Source organism: Patella vulgata, chromosome 8, assembly GCF_932274485.2.
Source record: "Patella vulgata chromosome 8, xgPatVulg1.2, whole genome shotgun sequence".
Lineage (NCBI taxonomy): Eukaryota > Metazoa > Mollusca > Gastropoda > Patellidae > Patella > Patella vulgata.
In genome coordinates this window covers 27255176-27263294 of record NC_065886.2, presented here as the reverse complement: position 1 = coordinate 27263294, position 8119 = coordinate 27255176, and positions in this window count along the sequence as shown.

Here is an 8119-nt window from a genome sequence, read left to right as displayed (position 1 = left end):
GGTCTTCAATATGTGCACATGTGAAATGAAACTGCTCTAACCCGCCGTTGACCCACCTAGAGTACCCCATCTACATTGCCCAACAAGTCTTATGCGGGACCTATTGTGATCAATGACCAACCTAGAGTGTCTCACTATATTTATGCGTGGCCGAGCGTAATCCATTACCTACCTAGAGTGTCCACCATTTTTATACGTGACCCATGACCAACCTAACAGTTTTGTTTTAGGTAATTAGTGTTGTTTTTCAGTATTTAGGTGTTTTTCGGTAATAAATATCTAAATAATGTTTTTGGGTACTTTTCGGAGGTTTTTCGGTATTATTTGGTACTTTTCGGCGGTTTTTCGGTATTATTTGGTACTTTTCGAATTTTTTCGGTATATAGTACAACCGATATTTACTGAAGGAAAAAAATGTATGGGTAAATTTTTATTGTGCGAAAAATAATAAATGCCGATTTGTATAAAATAATTTGCTAGCAAATTTAGCAGATTTGTTTTCTTTTTTACTCTATGGATTTACTATTATTTATTTTTTTTAGACAAAATCTTTGAAGAAGTTGCTCCTGAAATTCTTTCTGAGACATTAACCCTCTAGAGTCCACGGTAACTTACAAATAATTTGTAATATAATAGAAATTAGTCTGCACCAACTAGGCTAATGAACAGGGGAATTCTTTGGGACAAATTATTGTGATTTGATGACTCTATACCAGTTAATACCAGTTAACGTGGTCACTCGACAAATTTACAGGAGGCATAAACATAGATGGGTTGCAACTCTCGCCTGTCCAACCTCATGGGTTTTCTCCGGGTCTTCTAGTACCCCACCCCCACTGCTAAAGACCCCTAAGTGCAAGCGAATTATTGAAATAAAATTGAACCATATGTTAGTCCCGAGATGACCTATTTTGTGTTTAGTGGACGTTAAACACCATTTCTCTCATTGTCACACACTCTGTCTACCCTATATGGATAAAACAGTGGGAGTCTAAATTCGTAGCACTTCTGGATGAATGATGCTTATATAGCACTGTCTCTTTGATTTGTGTCCAATCTCTTTGATTTTTCAATTTCATTGGATTGATTTGTATGGCGTTCAAAATTTTATATGTCGAGATGTAACTGATTGTGTGTAAGCCAGGGTTGAAACTTATATTAGTATACAAACCATCTTCTGTTTAATCTTTCGAACAAACTTTCTTTAATTATATAGTCTTCGCTCGTTTCACAGAAGAAAAAACAGCATACGTTTCAATTTGGAAAGTTAGTATCAGACATGTTTAATTGGGCCATTTAGTTGTAGTTTAATTTATTCCCTTCAATATCCCGGGCTCTAGGCGGATAAATGGATTGATTCAACCTTACTTAAAATTCAAAAAGATGGATATAGTATTTGTTCAAACATTATTCTGATCAAAATTCGTACAAAGTGATATTTTAGTGACGGTCGGATTGAAGTGCCGTTTAAATGGGGAATACGATATTACTCGGTCGACGTAAAAAAAATCGTGTAAAATATTTCATTGTAAATGATTAAATAATTATATCCTTCTCCATCAATCTAGACGACCACGACATCGAAAACTTTTATTGCAATACTTGTAACATAATAATGCTATCCTCTAGAGATTCAAAATTTATTGATCACATGAAAAGAATTTACTATGGAGTATCAGTGGTGCATTAAATTAATCTACATGCTTAGCACAAATCGCCTACTGGAAAATATTTTGTACGGGGCTGTAATTGTGGGGATTAGTCTATGTAAATGGTGACAAGAGTTGGGTTAAATTGTTTTATCTGTACTGAACAAAATCACTACAAAGTCAATAAACGCGACATATAAGACCTTCTGTACTCAGATTGTCACACAATCCCCGGCGAATTTAACGAGCAATTGCTTCACAAACTGATTGGATGCAAGCAGGTGTAAAGTCGGATGTATCTCGTGTGATACATTCAATGCACGCTGATGGATTACTCGCATGTGTCAAATTGGAAAATCAGTTAAAGCATTTGAGCGTTATTATGGATAGTGACAATACATTTGCCCTAATTACACTAAATCAGACAATAGTATTAGTCAGGAACTTACTGTGCGGGTTGTGTAAAACGTTAATAAGATAAAGCAGTCCTCTAAACGAAATTCTTACAATGCTATAATAATAGCTGCATTAAACAGTTATAATCTAAATTAAAGAAGAACTGACCATTTGTGGTATTAACATGTTGGCAGGACAATAATTCTCGATTTACCCGGCACATCGGGCATGATTGTATGCAGAATTTGAGACAAATCTGCCAACTAATCATTGACATAAATATACACATATTAACGACTTGTACAGTGCTTAGTGGCAAGTAAAAATTACCTTTCTGTATGTAGTCCAGTGTTTGCACTTTAGATAATTAGGGAAATCTAAAATGATGTTTAAACACAAATACGTCTGTAACATTCAATTCTTAGTGAGATATTCAATCATCATACACTATTGAAAATTAAAACTTTAACGGTGAGACTTAACAAGAAGTGGCTTACAGATGAAGGAATTCATTCCATGCAGGCCAAACGATCGACAGAGCATAAATGGTGGAAGACCAAATTCCAAATACGATAAACAGTCAACGTAGAACGAAGAACAAGAAGATTACAAGCTTAAACTCTACTCAAAATAAAATATAACTAAATAAAGACAGTCCTAAACAACTATTCAAAATCATTGACGCCCCTAAATCAAAGGAGAAGAATCTGTTCCACTCACAGGACGACACTTTACTCTACAGAACAGTTCTCGTCATTGGTCAGTAATAAACTTGCTATTATACGATCACAACTTGATAATACACCACAAACTAAAAACCGCATCTAACCATCCATTAGACAGTTATTCACATATTCTGAGCAAGCAACAGTGGATATTACATCGAAGATCATACCCAAATGATACAGATCAATACCTACATGTACATTAAACTTTGTTCAGCCACCACAAATCCTAGTTTACTCATATTGTGAATCGTTCGCAAAAAAATGGAGTGTTTTCCGTAAGAATGAGCTTGTTATACCTCTTAATAAAACGGCTACCCTTGACTGAAAGATCTTCAAGAACTACTGTCCATTTCTCTCGATAATTATAGAGATGATGGTATCTGAAAGGTTCGGGTATCACTTTGGAGTCAATAAATTATGAACTGGTGGGTCTCGGTACCGCATACAACACGATATATACTTCAAAAAATCGTTCCGACGTTGATGGTTGTGCTTTATCCCGTTCTCCTGCTATTCCATGGGGCGGAATATCACGTGTATCACTGAAATAATATCGTGGATGAAACAAAAATCTGTTAAAAGTCGAATGAGGATAAAACCGACGCTACCCAAAAGTGTCAACAAAATATCGTTAACATGTTTAAACTGTTAACACGCATGTATACAAGCGTCTGGAAAACAGGTCTTTCTTTTCCTTTCTTGTTATAAGTGATTCTGTGAATAATAGTGACCGAAATATCTTGTGCATTCAAACCTGCAGTCTCATATTTCACGTGTTTCTAAAGAATTAACCTTCATCTTTAAAAGGCTGGTAGAATACGGTCGTAGTTGAATAATGAACCATTTAAAATATTATTGGTTTCTGATCCCTTTAAAACACTATATCAGTCAAAACTTAAACTGAACAAAGCACCAAGAATTGCGTTATTCACCCCATCACGGTCTGTTATACAACAGTTTTAAAGCAACTTCACTTATTTCCTTCTCAATCATATACTTTTGTATTTACGTTTACCATTGAATTTACATTTTAATGATTCATGTTCATTTTTTTTTGTTTTTTGTGTATGTTGTATCATTTATATTTGATGTATCATTTATGTTCTATGTTTATAAATTCGCAACAAAACAGCCTTTCCAGTCGAATTTTTTGAGCTATCAAGTTTAATAATTATTATAAAAAAATTGGTGAGTGATTATGTCTGTTGAAATATCTTAATACATTAGCTTGTGGGCACTGAGTCATCCTGACCAGATTTAGCTATACCAACTGCTGGTGCTGGTACGAGAAAAGCGAGAAAATACTAAACAAACGCGTGACACCAAATAAACGAAATACATAGATATTGTAGGACATTAGAGACCTATCAAATCAAAGTCAGTACCCCGAATCCCAACCTAACCCATTTCACCTTTCACGACACCCAGTTTGCGAATAATAAGCAGACGGTTTAGTTGGTGGCATTTACGTATTGACAGTAATTGTTGTGTCTGCTAAAAACAGTACATGTATACAACTGGTTAGTTCCTAGAAATAATTAAATACATTTATCTCGTACACAAGTTAGGTATTCTCGTCTGTAAGGATTCAGCCTTGTCTGGTAAATGTTCAATTACGATCATAGTATAAAATTACCCATGACAGACAAATATATTAAGAAACCGGAATAAAACACTAAAATACTCCAATCCAGCGATCGACTTCATTCGTCAAATGGAGTAATATTAAAATGCTAGTGCCTGGAGATTTTCCGGCGTAGTTTCCTTTATCAATGATGAAGGGTGTAGGGCAAGGAACAGCGTCTAGTCGTTTGGATGGGACGAGAACACGAGGTCCTGTTTACATGTTGGCGTACACGTGACAGTTGGAATTCGAAATAAGAGCAGGTCGTAGGCGCCGCTGTTCATAGCACACTCTACATTATCCCGTTTGGTGCTGAAAAGTAGGACGTTAAACCCCGTTTCATTTCATTACAATGCATTTCTGATAGCATACTGGAGATTCGTGGGGCAATATTCAAATCCCCCTTTGGTGGATATCAAAACTAGTTATATACCAACAAAGTCAGGTTATACACTAAATAATGTTATGTCATTTTAGAACTGTCTGATATAACATTGTTAAGTTACAAAACATCTAGTAATTCTCCCGATTCATTAGCTAGGTTTTTTTAGAGGTGGAATATTTTTGTGTCTATTTGACCAGACGACGTTGGAACACTAGAGAAAATTGGTCGTACTCACACAAGCACCATTAAGAATCATTTACGTGCCACTGCCAGCTGAGTCTTAATTAGGCGCAAACAGTACTTGAATTCTCTTGTGATTTCACTCAAGTTTACTTGTTAATTAGATCCAAGGCAAAGTCATCACCAGGCAGAAATAAAAGCAATTTATCTTGGAGTAGACAAAACCATAGACACCATATAGAGACATATCGAGCAAGCCAATCAATTTAAATACGTGTATGTTTTAATTTAAGGAGGGAAATTCTAAAGCTGTCTTTCTAGCTGCTGATTCTTTTCCTTAAACTGGGTAGTCATGTAAACAACGTTCACCTATTTAGCCGTATACCCATTAGCTTTAAATTTGGAAATCCCCCGACTCTTCTTCCAATTAGCTAATAGTAACGGCAAGTGTCGTGCACGAAACTCAACAATCCCCCGTGTACAATGTTTACTGAATGCTTAAGCCGAACGTTACCAAAGAGGCCTGCTGATAATTCTAAATAACCAAAATAAATGACCACTGGCGACAATGTTCTCACATGCCTGTCGGTATCATTTACATTAATGCTCTTTCAGAAGGGTGACAAGTGGTTTGTTAAAATTAGATTAAATAATAACATCTTGTAATTAAATTCAAAATATATTTCCTATTGATAACGCTCGGTCTAGTTATGGGAGGTACTCTGAGTATATTGCTGACCTTTTTTTTCAATTTCCTCAAAATGGTGTACCACTTATAATTTAAAACGTATCCAGATTGGAAGATATTTCCCAGAGAGAGGGTGGGGGAGCGGCGAGAGCTTTAGGGGTAAATTGTTTTCAGTGCTAATTAAGGCATGTATGTTTCAAATGATCCACAACGCCTTACTGGAACTTTCAACTGTATTATTAAATTGTTAAAATCACTTGAAATAGAAGAACTGCAAAGAGCTATGAACTAATAAATTCGAAATTGTAACAAAATGTTTTAGCTATTAGAACTTCGTAAAAGAGGTATCAGGTGTAATAGAAAGCATACCGTGTCCGGCATGTAGTTCTTTTTAAAGATAGCATTCTTGGCATCAATAGAATAGTCCATATTGTAGGTAGTCTAAGCGTGCCATGTAGATTTAAATTCAATGCATCGGAGTCTCTAATGGGACCCTTGTTAAAGATTATCCTATTAATTAAGCCCGAACTAATCATGGTATTTGCAGGTCAAAACTCTTTTACTAAAACTCGTTAACTTTCTATTGAATAAAAGGATGTTGGCAATTAGTTCAAATTCCTAAACTAGGCTTGGAAAATATAATAAATTATGTTTAGGATACTCTTTTACTAAAACTCGTTAACTTTCTATTGAATAAAACGATGTTGGCAATTAGTTCAAATTCCTAAACTAGGCTTGGAAAATATAATAAATTATGTTTAGGTAAAAAATTAACAAAAGGTCAATTAGAGTCTGTTCTCTAAAGATCTGCAAGGAATATTTGTGATATTTCGACATGAAAATTTTATAGACTAATACAAAACGAGTAAGAAAGGGGAAATAATGAGTGTTCCTGCCCAAAAGTGAAAATTTAAGATAATTTTATTAGAATTTAAAAGAGAGCTAACATCCAAAGGAACAAGCAACCGATACTCAAAGAGATTAATGGCATAGATCTATATCTAAACTGATGCTTGTGCTAGACAGAGATTTATTTCACTTATCATTATTGCATATCTCTACCATTCAAAATTACAGCATCAATTACTAGCAACAAGAAACTCCATCACGATTCGACCAAGAAAACGATAAATATTATTCCTACTCAGCAATTTTCGTGACAAGTTTATAAATCTTTGTCGTTCTTCCACTATTCACTGTAGTGTTCATTACTCCACTTCTATTCATTTTCAGTAATAACCAACTTAGAAATCACCATCGATGTCTTCAGACAAGGCTCTTGCAAACCGGTGAATCAAATCATAAACATCGAGTCCTAACATAGCCTCACTACAGTAATTAGATTTTATGTTGCCTTGCCAGCGATTAGAGACCTTGGTCGATGGATTTGTCAGAGATTTCAACTTAAGACGACAAGGGGATGGTTAAGACTTGGTGATCGCCTTTACCTTAACAAAAGCTGACAACATTTACGCGTTCTTTCCTGTCCAATGTATTAAAAGTGGCATGTTTAAAAATTGAAGTTAGTATTTTTTCATCATTCTGAATATTTCATGCGTTTCTTTGTTAAGAATCATATATAATCACCATGAAATATCTTACTACGGCGCTAGTTTGTCTGGGAAAAAATTATCTCCATCCTTTCAAGGATATCATAAAATATAAATTTGCCAATATTTTTGACTGGAATGATGAAACATTCTCTTATTAGTAGGCATCGGGGAATGAATTTCTATTTTTAAGCCGTAAATAAATTGTGCGTCATAAAGATCAATCAGTCTTCCACATTCGTGATAAAAACATTTCAGTACAATAATATGCTGATTTTGTTTTAATCTTTCCGTTCAACTTGTTGGAAACAACGGTAAATTACGATGACCTTCTTTCAGATCCAGAATGAATTAAAAGGATGCACCCACTGCCCAGACACGTTATCAGAATAATCTATTAATTTTTTTGCAAGATCAACCACATTTCCCTAATCTATTTTATAATATCTAAAAGGAAAAATATTATAAGAAAGAAACATCAAAGTTGGTCCACAATTCTTATTACGTAAACTGCAAATTATGTGGTAAATTCTATCAGAAAGAACAATATTTGCACGCGTATTATAGCCAAGATTCTGTTAAACCTTCATTATGTAAGGACATTATTGGTCTTAGCACGTAGTTCATTCCAGAAACAATATTTGTACTGCAAAGTAATTAAGTTATCTTTTCGTTTTGGTTTCCAAATTACTTACGAATTGTAATTAGCTCTCTTTTTTTTCAGACTGCCACATTCAGTGTCTCACAATGAGACGTGCTATTCTTTTTCTTTTCTTCAAGTCGATCTAATTTAATAAATCATAATCTAATCAAATCATCCGCTTGTCAAAACAAGCAGGTTTAGGATTCCCACGTTTTATCTGAAAAGTTTCCAAAGTGATTAATGAAGTGTAATGCTTTAGTAATCGATTAAACCCTG